The 19,390-nt window shown below is 39.1% G+C and overlaps 1 protein-coding gene across 5 annotated transcripts in view; it reads left to right on the forward strand.

Moving 5' to 3' along the window:
- The window catches only part of RASSF8 (Ras association domain family member 8), a 91,367-nt gene that overhangs the window by 40,528 nt on the left and 31,449 nt on the right, over window positions 1-19,390 (forward strand). For all 5 annotated transcript variants that reach the window (XR_012623502.1, XM_074826445.1, XM_074826447.1 and 2 more), the window contains one exon: window positions 265-363. The gene's annotated coding sequence lies outside the window, so the exon portion shown is untranslated. The remainder of the gene's footprint in view (window positions 1-264; window positions 364-19,390) is intronic.

Here is a 19,390-nt window from a genome sequence, read left to right on the forward strand (position 1 = left end):
TTTACCACACTTAGTTATTTATAGCAGGAAAATGTCACACCAGGTATAAGAGGTAGAAAATTAAGTGCAGTATTCCACACTTCTTTCGAGCTAACTTTAAAAAAACAAAATACTATTGTATGTAGCAGTCTGTTATCCCTATCTATAGGTGCTAGGTGAACACTGTTTTTCCAAAGCATTAAAGGGAGGAGGGGGGAATAGGACTTTACCTGCAATAAGGTAGTCTTACTAATGTATAACAATGTTTCCATGTTTTTCTTCCAGCAACTGACCTTGTCAGTGGAGTCCACACGTATGCCTGGAGTAGCAGATTGCACTAAGCCCACTGCATAAGCAGACATCTCTGCCTATCTTCATCTGCAGGTAAGAAGTTATGACCAAAGAAACTTCAAATAAGAGTTTTCCTTCTCCCTTCTGAAAGTACTTGCACATAAAGCATGCTAAGAACTCTGAAGCCTAAAGAACTTCATAAATAGATATTTATCACCTCCCCTTTCTTTCTTCCTAAGCTTAGAAATCTGAGCAAGATCCCAGCTCCCCTGGTCTGTGCAACATGTGTTTTCTCAAAACAGTTCTGTTCCCAAGCAAACCTCTGGTGGTCCTGACAAATTTCTGTCTCGTGATGATGTGATCCCCAAGTATATGCCCCCTCCAGCTGTGTAAGAGGGAGACCCAAGGCTACCCTGCTGCTGAGGAGTGTGCCCTGCATGAGAGGAGTGTCTTGTCCCCAGCTCCCCTAGTTGTCAGGCCTTCTTGGGCAGCAGTTCTTGGTGCCAGCAACAGCTGGTAAGTGACTTGTAGGTTAGGCAGTCAGCTATGGCTGCACATGGGTTTGGGGATTGCAGACTGCAGCTGCCTCTTGGCTTGTGTCGTAGGTGTGCTCTGAGCAGAGGGCCCCGATCCTCTTTGGTTTCATAGAGCTCGTGTGTGTGGACCTGTCCCTTCATTTGGGGATAGAGACATTTTCGTTTTTCTTCAAATAAAAGTTTTGCAGGAGAAGTACTATGACTACATAACACATCCCCCCATCACACGCCCCACAACCCTACAGTCCAACTGTTTCCCATTCTTAATGTGAATGTACATTTTAAAACACAGTACTGGGTATAAGGAGACATCCTCAACTTGGCAAATCAGACATTACCAAAAATTCAGAAGAGATGTCAGGGAAAGAAAACACTAGCAGATAATGTTTTTCCTGACAATGAGATTTATTTTTGATGTAGTAAAAAATCACTACTTGGAATTAAAAAACTATAAAAATATATACTGTCAGATTATGCACTGGTATTACTTTTCATATTGCTTTGATTTTTGAGTCCTCTGTTTTATGATGTAAATGAAGTTAGTGAAGCAAGTGGGGGAAACTCATTCTTCCAATCTGTTCTGGAGTCTGTGAGCAGAATGCAGTTTCTTCTCTGGCTTGTCACAGTTTATGGTCGTCACTTAAAGCTAATTTATCTTATGTACATATGTAAGCTTTTAAGTGGTAGACTTCTACACCAGTCACACCTTCAGCATTTTCCTGGGTAGAATACCATTCTACAACGACTTCTATTGTAAATACAATATTTTTTAGTAGTATTCTGTTGATAATTGAAGCAGGTGAGGGACCAGTATAACTAACAGGACAAAATACTTGGATCATTTGCCAGAATGATAGCTTGTCTCATGCTTAAGTTCTGTGTATCTGAAGTACAGTCAAGCATAAAGGTACAACAGTCTTTTCTTGCTACAGGAAAGTCTGAAGCACACAGTCATCGGTGCTTCTTCCAGCCCTGTGAGGATAGGCAGTAGTATTGCATGACTGAAAATATTTAGTTTCATTGTCCTTAATATAGTGTAGAATGTCAACTAGTAGAAATATATATATGCACATATATAAAATACACTCTGCATACTATATAGGAGCTTTGCTGAAGTATATAGGATGAGAGGAGATGGCCTTAAGTTTCACCAGGTGAGATTTAGACTGGGTATTAGGAAAAACTTCTTCACTAAAATGGTTGTCAAGCATTGGAACAGGCTGCCCAGGGAAATGGTTGAGTGACCATCCCTGGAGGTATTTAAAAGGCATGTAGATATGGCACTTAGGGACATGGTTTAGTGGTGGTGGTACGTTAATGGTTAGACTTGACCTTAAGGGTCTTTTCCAACCTAAATGACTCTGATTTTTATGTGTGTATGCATATATACGTATCCACAGCATTAAAAATGCTCTTTTGCTTGGAGTCTAGCTTTGAAGACTGACACTGTCTTAAGTTGTTCCATATTTGTGAAGTCATTTTTTGGTTATTGTCTGAGTTTCAGCCAGGATAGAGTTAACTTTCCTTGGGCTGAGAGGGAGCACAGCTGGAGGGCCAGGCCCAGATCGGTCATTGGAGTAGTCCATATCATGTGACGGCATGCTCAGTGTATAGACGGACATGTGCTCTCTCACGGCCTGGTTTTGGTTTCCCAGTCAGCGTGGTGGGGTCTTTGGTGTGGTCGGGATCGCTGCTGGGGGTGGGCTGAGTACCGGTTGCTGATTGGTGACCAGCTGCTGTATTTTACCTGTTTGGACTTACTATTGTTACTGTTTTGTTACTATTACTATTTTTTTTTTATTCAAGCTACGAATTTCTTCTTTTTTTTCCCTCCCCTATTTCACTGGGGGGAAGTAAAAGACTGGCCACGTGGTGATTGGCTACCAGCTGAGTTCAAACCATGACAGTTATTCATTGAAGTACTTTTAGTCTCACATTCTAGGCATGTTACATATCTCTTTAATATAAATCAGTTGGTCATTTCTAAAGCAGACTTTTCCAGAGTATTAATTGCTGCCCACAACCAACACTGCATATTCTTGCTAAAGAATATGATGATTCTGTGTGGTGGAGTAGTATCGGTGATGAAAACTGTCCTGTTGACTGAAACAGGATGGAGAATTTATAAAGACATGGTCTCTTATTTTTCCCATGTGGTGTTTAGCCAGAGTGCATATATACATATGTGTATGTATGTTAACCTGTAATTCCAGGAAACTGAGAATGTGGTGGTATTGAGTCAGGTTTTCTTCTACCAAGTTAAAATATTTAAGTATTTGTTGTAACTATTATTTGAGTAAATTCCTTTCAGTGAAGCAAGCCTGTGACTAGAGTGTCACTCCTCTATTCATCACTTTGAAATAAGCCATGTGAGTTACGCTCTTTGAATGATTGTATGACAACAGGAGGTATGTGCTGAAAATTTGTCAAGATGGTGCTTACCCATCCTCACATGGGGACAGTGAGTCACTTGTTTTGAATAAACTACATTTTTTCTTCATAAACATCACTAATCTAATTTTTTATTGTGTGTCTTCAGTTTGTTGTTTATTTTGGGGCACAAGACAAAGACAAACTTGTAATATGTGGCTTAATAAAACACTTCTTCCAAGCTGAAATCATGGAGTCATAGTTGATTTTTTTTGTACCTAAAAAAAATATTTAAAAAGTTCACTTTTATGCAGCGTCAATCAGTAAAGAAAATGACAGAGGAAAAAGAATATTATACCCCTATAGAAATCTGTCACTCCCACAAGATTTGGATAGTCTTTGCAGTCTGGTTCCCTCACCTCAGCGAGAAGGCAGTAGAACTGGGAAGTGCTTAGAAGAGCATGGTAAGGATGATGAGAGATAGGAGCAATTTAACAAGCTAGGACTTTTCAGTCCAAAAGAAAGGCAGCTTAATGTAGGAGGGGAGCCTACAAAATCATGAATGAGATAAAGACAAGTAGGACTTCATTCACTCGGGCAGCACCAGTAAATGTCAAATGAAGCTAATAGGAACCTAGTTGAGAAAAAAAAAAAAGCAGATTGTTCTTCACACTACAGGAACTAGATCTGTGGAACTTCTTGCCATGAATCAGTGGAGATTGAAGAGCAGAAGAGAAATCCAGTTGATGGTAATAAATACAAGTCACACCTATGAGTACAGGAGCTGGGACCAGTTGGAAGCCAACAGAGCTTTCAAAAGAACTATAAAGTATTCTTGCAGCCTTTTTCTTCTTCCCTAGGCATTTGCTATGACTCCTTGTTCTTTTTATTTTTATGGGTTAGGAATTTTAATGTCCAACATATTTCTTGTCTTCTAGCTTACTGAGGCAAGGTCTCAATCTTTTCAACAACAGCGAGTCAAGGTTTCAGGTCCTGCTCCATGTTCCTCCAAAGGGCCACTAACCTTCTTGCTTCTGCAGTTTCTTCATGCAAGTTGTGTAAGACAGTTCTGTCTTGCATTGAGACTTTGTAGGTGTGCACTGTTTCCTCTTGAATGTCATAGTTGCAGTTGCAATTGCCTTTGAGCTGTTTATTAGTAAAGGAAAGTCAGAATAAATGTGTTTTATATTACCAGATGGTGAAGAATCGTAGTCACCCTCAAGGGTGATGGATTTTCCTGTGAGGGACTTCAAAGATCTATTGTGCAAGGTCAGTATCAGTGACCTGCTCAGTGATGAATCCCTGTTGAAGACAGATGTACAGGGCTGAATGGACACTTCATCTCGGCCCAATATGCCTCTTACTGTCTTCAGGTGCTGTAGATTCTCTGAAATTGTGTTTACAACTTAAAGCAGTAGTTCAGGACAAGGTTCTTTGTGAATAGTAGGTGGTTCAGGACCCCTATACTTCATGAAACTTTTTTCAATTGATAAATTAGAATTTTGGTCATGTGTCTAGTTAATTTCAATAGAGGAGGGAGTTTCTTTGAGACACTTTTTGTCTCTTCCACAACTTAAACTTCAGGTATGAAAAGTGGACAAAAATTTACCTGTTTTAGAATTATAGACTTATGGGGTTTTTGAAGTTCAGTGTAGGTCTCTTCCAATTGATTTAACTTGCACAAAGCCTTAAATAGGGTTGACAAAACCTTTGTTTTGAGAGACATTTCAGAGGCTTTCACCAGTAGCATACCACTTCATTTTCCTGAGTAATAATTTCTTACTGGATCAGGAGCCTTTGTATATAGTACTGGTTTCCTAAGCAGCCTTTTCCCTTCCATTTGCATGACCTGCAAAAGTTTTCTAACTGGTTATCCACTGAATGTGGTTTCCAAACATAGAAGGGGAGGTACTACATTCTCTAGGAAACTTAATAAGCAACAAAACCAGATTTTGTTGGTGTTTGAGCATTGAGGCTTCATTTGTATCCTCTAGCTGTGAGTAACTGCTGGAGTGTTTTGCAGCCTACTTTGTGCATGAAATATATGTCTTTGACCCTCCTGAGCTGAGTTACTTCTGCTACTGGCTGGACTCAAAAACTTGAGTGTGTTCCCTTCCAGAACCATGTCATGAATCAGAAGATATCTCTTTAAATGATCTTGCTGTGATTTCACCCTCCACCCCTCCATTTTTGCTGCTGGCATCTACTGAATGGAATGAAGAAACGGGACAAGTTCCTGGGTGATCTCTAAAAGGCTCTCTGGTTCAGGGAGAGTTTTTCTCTGACAGGCCAGGAAGTTCTAGTTGAGGTGAAGAATAATCTCAAATGAAACATGTTGCCTCTTGCATTGCTTTGCTTGCATGTTTCAACTTACTGTGTGTACACCATTCTCATGCTGTGTCTGAGTCAGTACAGAAAAATACCTGAGATTTCTTTGACATTGTTATCACTGGGATCCTTGAATTGTGCTGCATTCTTTGGATTACAAGAAATGCTTTTCATGTTTTCTGTCTCTCCGTTCCCCACTCTGAAGTTGAACACTGCACAATGTGCCTCTTGTTTCCTTACTATCTGTGTTGCAGCTCTTTAATGACCTTGCACTTGTTCAGACTAGTGGGATAGTGTAGCTGAAGTTGAAGATACCGTGATATGTGCATCTGTTTCTCTCCTTTTCCTCACTTGTTTGCATTTTTTTATTACATGTAGCTTCTTGCTTTCTCATTCTAAGTGTGATGTTTCTTCCCCTTCTTACTGTCCTATGCAAATTTGTCCTTACATAAAACTCAGATCTCTTATCTGGATCTAAATTATTTGTTTACATTTGTAGCACCTGTACTTCAAGTTTCTGAAATGCGTTTAAAGTTGAATACTATGTTTCTGAGGAAATATACTGGTCTTTAAAACAACAGTGTTTTTTCAGAGTTGGGATTAACTGATTTCTTGCCAACTGAAGGCAAACTGAAAATGGAATGTAAGTGAGACAGTATGTCTGGAAACAAGGACAGAAGTATTGATAATAAATGATGGGGAGGGTGGTGTGTGGAAATGCCACTTACATGAAGAGACAGGAAAGCCTAGCTTGTCTGCTTCAAAAATGTTTGACTAGTTCTTTACTACTTGGGACATGGGTCGCTATGTCCAAGCCCTTGGTGTTGCAGGCAAACCATTTCATGCTTTTGTTCATTAATTCATTGAGTTGGCAAGGTTTGCATCCTCTCACTGCTGCACTTGCTGGGTAGGCTTTTTCTGTAGAGCAGTGAAAAGAATGGGATCATGCATTTCCAATGGACTCTAAATTTTAAGCTAGCCTGACTGACCTTTTTGAGGTCATAGTTCAGTTTTTATTAATATAATCACTAGAGATGTAGACGATGTCACCTGATGGATGTTTAATGATACACAGTCGCTAAACATTTGAGAGGAAAAAGTACGTTCAGTTTTTTCACTTGATGTTTGTATAGCAGTAACTAAAAATATAGTTTTCCCAGCCTGCAACTGCAAAGATAGTATTGATTTTTGCACTAATTGCAATGCACATTAGTGATTTCTCTCTGGCAGGAAAAACTCTGCTTTTGGAGGAATGTCATTCTGATACAATCTTGTTTATTTTTCCATGAAAGTTTTGTAACTGTGTAGACTGCTTTCTACAAAGAATAGATTCACAATGTTTAAAAATGAGAACTTCTAGGCTTTAAATAAATAAAAGTTTGCTTTTTGAATTTTAGTTATTCAGGAAACAAACTTTGTAATTGATATCTTGAAATGAGAAAGAAAAAATAACAGCTAAATAAAGACATTTAAAGTATCTTACTTGTCAAATCTGCAAAAATCTCATTTACAAATACCTTCAAGTTAATATTCAGATCATTCATCACTAAATATGAAGAGAAACATGGATGCCTGTGTTCACTCTTTAAGTCTAGCTTCGTACTTTTAAAAAGTAATTTCAGATTTCTCTTGTATAACCTTTCCTAGGTCTGAGGATACTTCTAATTGAAGTCTTAAAGCTTCTCCAGGAACCTGTAGAACCACATCACTTGTTACAGAGCTGGCCAAGCCTGATGCCTGTCACCTGTAACAGGATTATTACATTTTGGACAAAGTGTCCCTTTGAATTCCATATAGCAAGGCTTTGTTTCTTCACAAAAAAGGACTGAAGCCCATGTGCTTTCAAACAAAACTAAAATGTTAAGGTTCCAGAATGCTTGTAAAAATAAATATTCTGTGGTTCTACATGTCCCTTTGTGCTGGGTGAGGAATTATTATTTCCAGAGTGGTCATCTTCAGTTCACCAGCAAAGTCCTTTTCAAAATGGAAAAATTTAAAAATCAAGGGTTTTTTGACACACACACCCCCCTCCATTTTCTTTCAGCTTTTTGTTTCATCCCCAGGCTTTCCCATCAGTTTGGATTATTACGAAGGAAGGGAGGCAGAGTGTTAGCCTGCCAGAACTCACTGTATTATACTTTTGTTTAGATCAGTGGTGAGCACGTTTCTAAATAAGGTTCAAGCCTCTCCCTTGCCAGAGGGCATTTGAATTGACATTTTTACCACAGCCAGACTACAGGATTTCCTAAGCTAAATCTCCTCAATTGGGTATGCTGAGAGTTTACTTCTCTCTCTCTTAACAGCTAAGTCTCTGGGAGATTCCCAGGGTTCAAGTCCCTGCTGCAGGGAACATCTTAATTGTGCAGGTGAAATGAGAGGGTGTCTGGAAAGGTTTTCCTCAAAATCCTGTAGCCTGATGAATTAGCACAATTTCTTAGGGCATGGGAGACCCTTATCTTGCTTTTTACGGATAAAGATGTCTTAAACCAGGATGTTGGCAAGGAACTGGTATATGAACTTGTGCACTTATGGTATTTCACTAAGTAAAACTATGTAATTCGAGTACAAGTATTCAATCTGAAATCAGAACATAGTTTAGGAGGTTCATAACTTTATTTCACTTCTGATCTGGAGAGAGGTTGTATTTTTAAAGATGTTTGTAGTCAGATCCTTGCTCTCAAGAGACATTATGTGTATGGTTAATTTTCCTGTACTAGTATGTACAAAGCAAAGCACATGTTCAAGCTTGTTTAGGCTTGGGGCTCTCTTGGTGTTTGAGTGGAAAATATGATCTTGCAAACCGCGATGGTCTTCATAGATTATGCAGTAAAGATTGGCAATGTGTGTTCTCTTACCATGTCTAAGAACCTTACTTGCAAAGTACAAACTCCAACACCGTTACGCTAATTTAGTATCATAAAATATATCACCAGTAGTTTGCTGTTGTTAGTTGAAACAGAGATACCTTATTCTGGAACATGTTTGAACAATAGATGCTTAATTTTGTTGGCAAATTTTTCATGTAAGAGGTAAAAAGAGTGACTAAAATATAGCTACCATATGTATGCCCACTCTTCTTTCCCATGCTGGAAAAAGTTACTAGATGTTGTTTAGATGTTTTTAGAAATCTGTCTATTCAGACAGGAAGATGGATAATGAATGACACTGCTCAAACAGGGCTTTCAGTAAATGGGGAGAGGAGTGACTGTACAGTGATGTTTATTTGTGGATAGGTTTGGATTTTTTTTTTCTCTGAAAATAATGCACTTTTCTATGTTTTTAACTTGGTTTAGAAATGTAAGACTCTAGAAACACTCTTGATTTCAAGAGGCTCCGACAGGGTCAGATAGCTATAATAGTACTTGAAGAGAAAATGCGATTAGTGCCCTTCCTGTACAAACAAATTGTTCTGATGATTGACTCTGGTCAAATAATAATATAAGCATCAGAATACTTGCATCTGAAGTAGGTACACAGGAAGCTGAAATGTGGTGTTCTACTGAGGGTCCAGTAAGGATGAAGCTTAGTTACCATCTTTAAGTATTTCCAAGTATAATCTAAAATGGAAGAAGCTTGCTAGAGTTTTAAATATAGAAACAAAGGCTTTATTCAAGATATTTTATGTAGCTATTAATATGGCCTTAGCCTTTCAGTGTAACTAGTGATAATAATGTTTTTTCAGTAAGTCTTGGAAAAATGGGAGTTGTTCAGTTTTGGAGGTGTGCAGTGGTGTGGCAGTGGCTCCTTTTTCAGCTAGCTGTAAACAACTGTGTGCATCATGTGTGGCCTGTGTGACTCCCTCCCTTCCACACTACTGCACTCTCCATCCCTTTCTTTGAAATAAAAGTCACAACATACAAGTGAATGCAAGAACCATGTGATATATTAAAATAGGTCTTTTGTTAGGTTGTGGCGTTGACTTAATTCTCTGTTCACTCTCTCAGTAAACTTGTGTGATTTTCTTGACATCGGTATGTGAGCCGTATTAAGGGTGAAGCACTGCTCATACTTCCGTTGCTGTTCATGTCTAAAGCACGTGTAGGCTGCTTTCTGCCATGCCATATGTTAGTGATGCATTCATTGCTATGATTTGCTGGTCAGTGTGCTTGTATGTGCTCTAGCTCAGCTCCTGATTTTGTGTCATTGTAGACAGTGCAAGCTGGAGGTACAAATAAATGTAGATGGTAGTATGGACACTCAAACTTTTGTAAATGTGTTCTGTATCTTTGCATTCTTTATGTGCATGTTTCATGGGTTGTTTCAGCCACATAAAAAGTGTATTTGCCAAACATGGTGTTATCAGAGATTTTCAGAAGAGTTTGCATAATTTATTGATTCTGAAAACAACACAATGTGTGGGAGTCCTTGTCAGATAAAGTCATAAATCTTTGCCTGCTATTCAGAACATGTGAGCTATGTAACTCCCTCTCCCCTACACGTGCTTTTCTTACCTTTTTCACATAATCGTAGAAAGTATTGGCTGGAAGGATCCTTGGGATGTCATGTAGTCCGACATCCTGTTTTTAAACAGAACCATTACCACCATAGGATAAAGTCAGCTGTGGATTTGTCCTGGCTTTGTCTTGGAAACCTGCAGGCGTGGAAGTTTTCACAAGCAGCCTGGCTAGCCTGTTCCAGGGCTGCCCTACCCTCCTTGAGAATAAGTTTTTCCTAATAGCCATTTTGAATATTCATGCTATGCCTGGTCTTCAGAGCTTTTTGGATGCTGGTTGGAATGCTCTGTTCTGCCACCCTAGCATGCTGGGGTCCTGGGGGAGTTCATACTCTCTAACTCCCAAACAAAATTTCTTCAGATGCTTCTTTCAACAGAGTAATGACTAAACAAAAATATTTGAAGTAGTACTACTAACCTAGCTTCTGATGAATATATGTAATGAAAGGTTTTTGGTAATATTTAAGACTATTTCACATCGTGGTATTGAAATCTACTTCAGAATTTGGTGAGGAAAATAAATCACCCTTCTTCCTTGTTTATTTTGTATCTGAAATACTAACCTTGTAGACAAAGTACAATGGTTTTATTGGAAGAAAACAAAAAAAGAGGACATCAATGTATTGTGTAGTTGATGGTCTTCTAGTTCAATTTCTTCAATATACCCTTAAAGAATTTCTTTAGAGGGTTGGGGTTTTTTTGGGGGGAGGGGTATGGGGTAGGGAGTGAATCTTTGCTGTCGTCATATCTGACGAACCTGCCATTCTCTTCACTGAAGCATACCTCTACAAAATACAAAACCTAAATGTCAGTGCAGGGAACCCCTAAAAAAAATAACTTGTGAGTAGCAGTAGTTTCCATCTCACAGCTCGTGGTCTGAAATAGGAGAAAATATAGATTTCTGTAAGTAACATATAAAACTTCCCATTTTCAATTTCATAGTGGGTATATAAATCTTACTGTGTGTGTAGTTGATGCAAAGGCTGTAGCTGAACTGAAGAGAACTTTATCAAGAAAATATAGGTGGTAATGCAGTTTTACAGTGGAATCTCAAATGCCTTTACTTTCCTGGGAAATGTGTCAAAAGTATCTACAGAAGTACTTAAATTACCAACTTCTATTTGCTATCTCAGTGCCAGTTAACATGCTATGGAAGTGGTTTATGGGTAAGAAAAATAGAGGTTTTAAAATAACATGGAAAGGGACCTGTATGTCATAGTTTATCAGAAGTGGTTTCGAGTCTCTTTTTACTGTGACATGTAAAGTCTGTTCAGTTAGAGATTCTAAATTGAATTCGCCACTCTCTAATATCAGATCTGAGATACGCATAGCATCAGTAAAATACGCTCTTGAGCTGCAGTAGACCTCTCTGCAGTGATATAAAAGGAGTATAAAGGCACATGCATACATTATAATAGCATAACTTTTTCCTAGGTTTACCAATAACACTCTACCTGCTAAGTGTGCACAGAAATTTAGGAATAATGAGATAAAGTGCTTGCTAGTCAAAAGGATGTGATATCCACTCACCTGAGAGCTTGTAAGAATGTACAAGATGATGCATTTTTTTAAAAAAAATGAAAGTAAAGTAGCAATAGTTCTTTCTAAAGAGTGTTTCTAAAACTGCCATCTGCCCTTCTGTATGAAACCAGAGAGGTAAACTGGAGGTTGAGCTGTATATATGTCTTAATAAGCTTGGGCAAGTGGTTTTGATGCTGAATTCCCTAGTTTTAAACTAGGAGGATTTGAGTGCCACAGTGGTCCCTTAGCAGTTCGGTTTGATTTTTCATTGTGTTCACTATTTAACAAAACTTTTGTATTTCTGTACTTTATCCTGCACTTCACACTAGCTGACATCTGACATTTGGCCTACTTGGATTGATTCCTCTATTAAGTGAGAGGAGTGCCTGTTTGACGGTTTTAGATGATAAGCTCCACTGGCAGTAATTTATGCTGAACTGAATTTGAATTGAATTAATGTTTCCTATTTTTAATTAGCCTTTACACCGTGTTTTAGTGGTTTGCATTTTCTCCAGCTTTCTCTTGCTGCAGTGAGCAAATGCCTGTGCATAATTAGTCATTATGACCTGTTGGCTGGTTTTTAATGTTACTTCAGGTATCATGCAGGGGACCCCTGAGACACTGCATGGTGTGGGGTTTGGGGTTTTTTTGAGTACCAATGCTGGCTAAGTATTAAGACTGTAGATTGACCTCTGCAAGAAATTCCATATAGTCTCTACAGAGGTATTGCCCTAGGCCAAATTAAGGATATCGGGGCCTGAAGCTCAGTCTGCACCTTCACTGGTACAATTTTAGCCTCTTTCCTTATGTTCTTGCACTGAGCTGGCACTAATGTCATGGGATGTAAGTAGGTTAAGAAAGTTTTGTGCAGATCTCAAGCCCTATGTTGACAAACATTTCTTTGTGCTGGACTATTTCAAGTTTTAGGGGGAATCTGTTATCTTTCAGCAAGTGTGGAAATAATGTTGTTCTGTGTTAGACTCCCATGTGAGAAAATGACTGTTTCTACCACTGTTTGGGCCAAGGCAACATCCTTGGCACTCCTGTCTGAACAGAAAACTTCAAGGTTAAAACTAACCAGAGATTAGATAACTAGGGTTGATTTTCAAGGTGAGATCCTGTTTCATAAAGTACTTGAAGGGCAATTTGACCTCTGGAAGTTTAACTGTTCTGGCTGCTCCCTGGATGCTGAAATCAGAACTTAGTAACTGCTTCTGGTGCTGATTCATTTGAACAGCCAGTTTTACTTGATCCACGACTTAAAAGTTGCTTTAGGTAAGCTAAACACTGACTGTTTATCTTCATGGTTAATATGTCTGTGTTTGTATTAACCTGCCCTTATATGTTGACAGGCAATAAGAATCAGAGCAATTTAGGATGGAGAGAACTTCTGAGACTGGACTAGATGATCCAGCGCACGTCTAAAGCATGTCCTAAAATGAAACTGATATACTGTTTTGCTATGAAGTGTGCTTTCTTCAAAATTTGCTGGTTCCATGGTGTATTAAAATATTGAAAATCTGAAAGATTATAAGTGAATTATATTTTCAGTTAATTGTTCAGTGTGATGGTGTGTCTGTCTTCAGGCACACCACTTCTTTCCTCCCTTGGGTTAATGCTTTCAGAACACTGAGTGGTTTTCTTTATAAAAGTTTAACTTTCATTTTTTTCCTATTATTGAATGACTGATGCAGGGATATACATGTGGTCCTGGTTTTAGTCACTGTTGGACTTTTAGAGTGTTTGAGATGGCTTTTGTGATTCACCCTCTGAAAGTTAATCTAATATTCTCCCAGTAGTACCAGTACTGGGGACCCTGATGCATACTTTTTCTCTGTGCTTTGGGAAACCTACAGCGGGGGCTTCTTGAGTTCTCACCTTTGCTGCCAGGACTGTGTATGCATTTCTGTGAAAGGTTTTTGTTTTGTTTTTTTAATCTGAACTCTGTAAGCAATATTAAGAACTGAAAATTGTTCCATACAGTAAGAATGTCTTTACCAGATTTATAGAGCTAAAATTCCTCTTGCTTTTTCTGCAGTCTCATGTATGCTGGGGTGTTTTTTCAGCTTCATGACAAGGGGAATGCTGTCATCTAACATAATATTGAAAGTAATAAGATGGGGTTTGAGGCCCTTCAAGCAAAAGAAAGTCATAGAACCCTGCTCTCCCATTTCAGGGGTAAATGCTCTGAGCTACTACATACAGCCTTCTCTTGGTTCCTGGGTCTAGTATTCAAATCCAAAGGAAAGAATTAGGTACTAAGTAAAGGACTTTGAGCTTTGAATGTTTCCCATCCTCACCCAGCCTGACTGAAGAGCCTGAATATGAGAGAAGTGTTTGCAGGTGCATCTGTTGCTGGGCGGGGTTGGGCACACACGCAGTTAGTTTGTGGCTGTCCCCGAATATTTATCTCTGTCCTTTTGCTGCACTGACTAGTGAGCTCTGGTGCTGCAGGTTTGGTGAAGTCCATTCCTGGAGCCCAGAAAGAATGTAGCAATGTCTGGCATGCCTGTAAGGGAGTCTTCCTCTTGGTCTGTCTTTTACCAGAGAATGTAACCCTACAGAGTCGCTTCCAGTCAATGTCATTCATTGCTGTCTTAAATACTGCTTTCTAAAGCTTTCCTGTCCATTCTGGAAGCTGAAGTACTATCAGTTGGTGTCAAGCCTGAAACCATGCTGCTCAGACACCTGTTCTGACACTGTTGTTCTAAATATTATTCTTCAGAATGCTTGTGCAGCAGCGTGTTCTGATGCAGAAGTAAGAACTCATATCCCTATTTGCTTTTGCATTTCTGCAAGCGTAATGCTTGAGGGATGATGGCATGTGGAATAAAGCATTAAAACTCAGGCAGGGCTAATATCTGATCTTTTTTACTGCAGGTTTTCTTAGCATGTTTATCCTTAAAAGTATGTTTACATAAAGCACAGCAGTTACTGTGCAGCTGATAGTGGATTTACAATATTGTTTGTTTAGGATTCAGAAGCCTAGTGTTAGATTGCTTCTTGTCAGCAAAGTGCAGGATATACCACATGGTGTTTGCACATGGAAACAGTATGACCCCACCCCAGCAGTGAAATTCAGATAAAGTGATACTGTTCTCTAGCTTTTTTTATTTCTCGGGTAAAAGGCATGAGATTGTGTGAGTATAGCTTATGTCATATTTGAATGTGCCATAACTTTGTGAAAGCAAGTATTTCAGAAATAGCTTGGAGGCATATTATACTCTACCTCTGGATACACCTAGTATTAAAGCGCTGCTAAAGCAAGAAAGTATATTACTACAATTGAAAGCTCTCAAGTTTAATTTTTCAGCCTAAATGTTTCAGCTTTCTATATCTGGGATCCCAGTGAGCTTTTGTAAGTGAAAGGACTGCAGATAGATAAACAAGCAGGACTTCAGCTCTGAAGTGGTTTTTAATTAAAGGCTTTCTCTTCTGTGGACTACTCCCACATAGAGGGTTGGAAACTTTTAAGTTTTCACACATAGAATTTTTATTTATTCCTCTTGGAGGACAACAGACTTGACCATCTACAAAGGATGCAGATATAGCAGTGAAAACAAACTCGCTTCCTCACCAGGCAGAGATTGTCTGAGAATGAAAATAAGAATTGAAAGTTTTGATTGTACTTTTTTCTTGCAATCCATGTGGAACCTGACTTAATTGTACAGAAAAATCCAAACTACTACTATCTACCATTGACTATGCTGGTTGCATACACACAGCTGAATGTTCAGGCAATGATAGTAGCTATTCCAGGTCAAAGTTTAGGCTGGTCAGTATGTCAAGCAGGGAATTGCACTCAAATTCAGGTTATGGTGAAAATGTGTTTAAAGTGACCTTACTGTGATCTTTAGGTCAGGGGACTGGATTTCTTCCATTGAGAACAGGTTTAATCCTTTCTTTTCAAAATGTTGCTGAACTATATTGCTTCTAAAAGCAAAAAGAGGAAACCAGTCGAAACTTTGTGCTTGGAACATTGTGAAGAGCTTGTTCCATTCTTATCAATATCAAGTATGTAGCTGTCATGGTCCGTTTGGATCTCTCAAATTTATACAACATACTTCACAAAATAAGTTTTCTTTTATGAGCTCGTTAAGAAACTGTCCTGGTTTTGGCCAGGATAGTTAACTTTCCTTGGGCTGAGAGGGAGCACAGCTGGAGGGCCAGGCCCAGATCGGTCATTGGAGTAGTCCATATCATGTGACGGCATGCTCAGTGTATAGACGGACATGTGCTCTCTCACGGCCTGGTTTTGGTTTCCCAGTCAGCGCGGTGGGGTCTTTGGTGTGGTCGGGATCGCTGCTGGGGGTGGGCTGAGTACCGGTTGCTGATTGGTGACCAGCTGCTGTATTTTACCTGTTTGGACTTACTATTACTGTTGTTTTGTTACTATTACTAAATATTTTTTTTGTTCAATCTATGAATTTCTTTTTTGCTTTTTTGTTCCTCCCCTATTTCACTGGGGAGGGGAGGGGGAAGTAAAAGACTGGCCACATGGTGATTGGCTACAGACTGAGTTCAAACAATGACAGAAAGAAAACAAAACACATGATAAAGAAGGGTTCAGTCCCTTTTGTACAAACTAGTCTAACATGTGAATTCACTAATTCATCACTTAATTAATGAGGTTTCTAACTCACAAGTTCTCTAATTCGTAACTCACAACTAATAACTTATAACTCATGCACCTGTGAGCAAAATAGTTACCTAGCCGATGGTGAGAGTGGTCCTCTGTTCTCACCCATCATGGTGCAGGCATCCCCTGTATCACATCATGAAACAGAAAAGCGTCAGCAGTCCAGCTGCTGTTGGATGTACTTTAAAAGCTTTTTGGGGAAGCTGATATATTTACATCTTCCAGCTTGGAAGTTTGGTCTATACTGTTTCTATGTGTTAGGGGATTCTGAAGAAACTACCAGAAGAACGTATGGATTATGGCTGCAGGAGACAGCAAGCTGCAGATGATAATTACTGCATAATGACCATTAGGTCTTTCTGGCCACCTGTCCTGATAATGTGTTGCCCTTTCTCTGACCTAATGGCAGTGCTCCCAGCATACATCAGGCCTTATCATGAGCTGGGTTAGCCAAAATCTGAGCAGGAGTTGAGTGAACAGTCATGCTAGCTGGTAGACAGCAGACCTGAAAGTGTCTTCTAGGGGTACACAGGCCATCTGGGATCTTCCTATTCCCAGTGGAAGGCTGCTGCCTTGCAATCCTGCCTCTTCCAGTGCCTTCCCTGATTCAGAGACATGCAACTGTATCTCTACAGAACGTAGTTGTTTCTGAATAGTAATACCTTTCAAAGGACTTCAGCATGGGTGACTTTTATGTGCACATCTTACTGCTTAAGCAAGAATGTTCCACTCTAAATCGATAAAGGTTTGAGCAATTCAGTCTCCTGGTTTTGCATGTATATGGATACATTGAAAAGCAGGATCTTGAAATGCATAGAACTGCCATTGCAAATTCTGTTACAATGCCCAATTTGCCATACTTGGTTTCTAGCAGATAACCATTAAATTATTGTAACCATCCTAATACGTTCCCAGTATAGTATACAATAGACTTTATACTAAAGTTAAGCATAACAACTGCATGTATTGTCTGTACATCTATCAAGTTTCATATGTTTTCAATCATTATATTGCCTTATTCTGCTACCTTGTGGAGGTTGCTCAGCTCTGTCCATGCCAATGGTCATTGTTTAGACAGTAGAAGAAAGGAAGAAGGAAAGGAGAGGTGAGAAGATCATGAAAACTTAAATCAGTGTTGGTTCCAGAATCTTGTTGTTTGTGTATTGGACTTTGTTAGAATGCAATCATTTTGAGGCTAGAGACTGCTTCTATAGCTGAAATGAGAAGAAAGCAGGAGGAGGAGGGTTCTTTAGGTGACAAAATTGCCATAGGTTTCCTTGGAAAACTTGAAGTTCACTCCTCTAATAATTAACACAAAGATTGTTGCCCTTAGGATGAAAATATGCAGTGAAAACCTTAAGAAAAAAACCCCGGAGGATGGTGATCTGAGCAAATGAGATAAAACTTTTGAGTTACTGGGGTACATCTGTTTTAGGCTACTCCCTTTGAGGTCTTCAAAGTTACTGAAGTTGCAGAGCCTGAGGCCTCAGCAGTTTCTGGAAATTAAAGCCCCTTGAACATATGAAACAGAAACTATGTGAAATCTTAAATTAGTTGCTATTGAAACTATAGGCATTTATTGTCACTTCTTCAATAACACAGATGTCCCAAGGACTTGCACAGGTCTATTTTTTTGTTTGTGTGGGTTTTTTTTTAAGCTGGCCTGCATTATATGCATATAATGTAAAACTATATTGTATATCAAGTTTTCTTGGTTTTCCATGCACAATATAGAGTACAGCTGTGCTAAAGACGTCAAACCACAGAATGCTGAACTGGTCCCCAGGATTGCTAATGCCCAATACCTTCTTTAGAGTAATGAATACCTTCTTTTTGATAAAGATGCTTAGAAGCACATGGGCAAATTGGACACTGATGTTTAATGTGGCTTTTCAAGTTGCTCATTTGAAAAACGAAGACTCTAATTCTCTTTTCTAATATATTATACTTCTGTAATTGTTTTTTTAATTTAAGTGTCATGTTTTGGATGTCTGGACTCATTAATGCTTTGTATTTTGGATTATTTTAGGTCTTTGTTTGCTCACTAGCTTACAATTAGCAGAAACTTTATGTGGGCACTTCCCCTTGAGTTCTTTCCAGGATTTAGATTGTTTGCTAGGTAATTGTGCTTAATAAGCCATTCTGGCCTCCTAATGTTACCTGGTATTGTACGCTTCCATAGCTGCATATCAATAAAGATTAGAAATCCCAGCAACCACTTCTCATTTAAAAGAAAACTGGCCAGACTCTTTTTGTTAAAATCTGTTGCAAAATCCTAATCCTTAACCCTGTCTATTAACTCATTCACTGCTGTTAATGGCTAATAGCTCTCCAGACTACACAGCGTGTTCTCTGTGTTCCTCTGGAGAGAAGGAGTCCACAGAAATGGATAATATTTTTTTAAGTTTGGTAAGAAAGAGCAGTGGAAACTAAAAATGTCCTAACTGGATTTCTGATTATTTTTTTTTTCCTGTTTCAAGAAAGAAATGTAAGCTGGACTTGTACTTCATAAACAGTATGATGGTAGCCTAGAGCGTACATGAGCACCTCAGCTCTTCATGTAGCACTACTGAGCAGCTGAGAGGCTGTTTTGTTTAACTTGGACTGTACGTTCTTCAGTACCAGTGCCTGGCATCCCAGGCATCTCATAATTAAGTTTAGAGACATATGGTGAAGATCCACCACAATAGGAGGAATGATGTTAAAATTCATTCTAGGGGGACAAGTGTACTCCTAAAAGGCTCGATTAAGTCGCCAATCTTCTGGATGCTTTCCAGGAGCTCTTCAAGCAGATCACTGTCTTGGCCTCTCCAAAAGGCAGCAGAGCTCCTGAAAAGGAGATACACCTTGCCTAAGGTGTGTAGGGCATGTGGAGATGAGTAGAATAAGATTGATTTCTCATGAAAAGCAGTAGGGTCACAATATGCCAGCTGTTGATCCATTGTGTTTTGGCAGGCACTGTGCAGAAGTGGGTTAAGGGAGAATTTGAAGGAGGATAATGAGGTTGGTGGAGTTTCTCTTCTATGTGCATGTCTGAGGCTATGTTTGCAAATGAACCATAAAGCAGTACAGTTCACTTGGAAAAATGTATGAGAAGAAGGGTAGAGATGAGTGTGGAAGGACTTCTTGAATGAAAATAAGTATATTGCATATAATGTATTAGAGAAGAGGGAGGACTGCTTCACGCTCTCTGCTTTTGGCAAGTCTGCTGACTCCAGAAAACTGTCCTGACATCATTGTTCTGGGCTGATGGACAAGATGGGATTGCTGAGG

Source organism: Strix aluco, chromosome 5 (assembly GCF_031877795.1).
Source record: "Strix aluco isolate bStrAlu1 chromosome 5, bStrAlu1.hap1, whole genome shotgun sequence".
Lineage (NCBI taxonomy): Eukaryota > Metazoa > Chordata > Aves > Strigiformes > Strigidae > Strix > Strix aluco.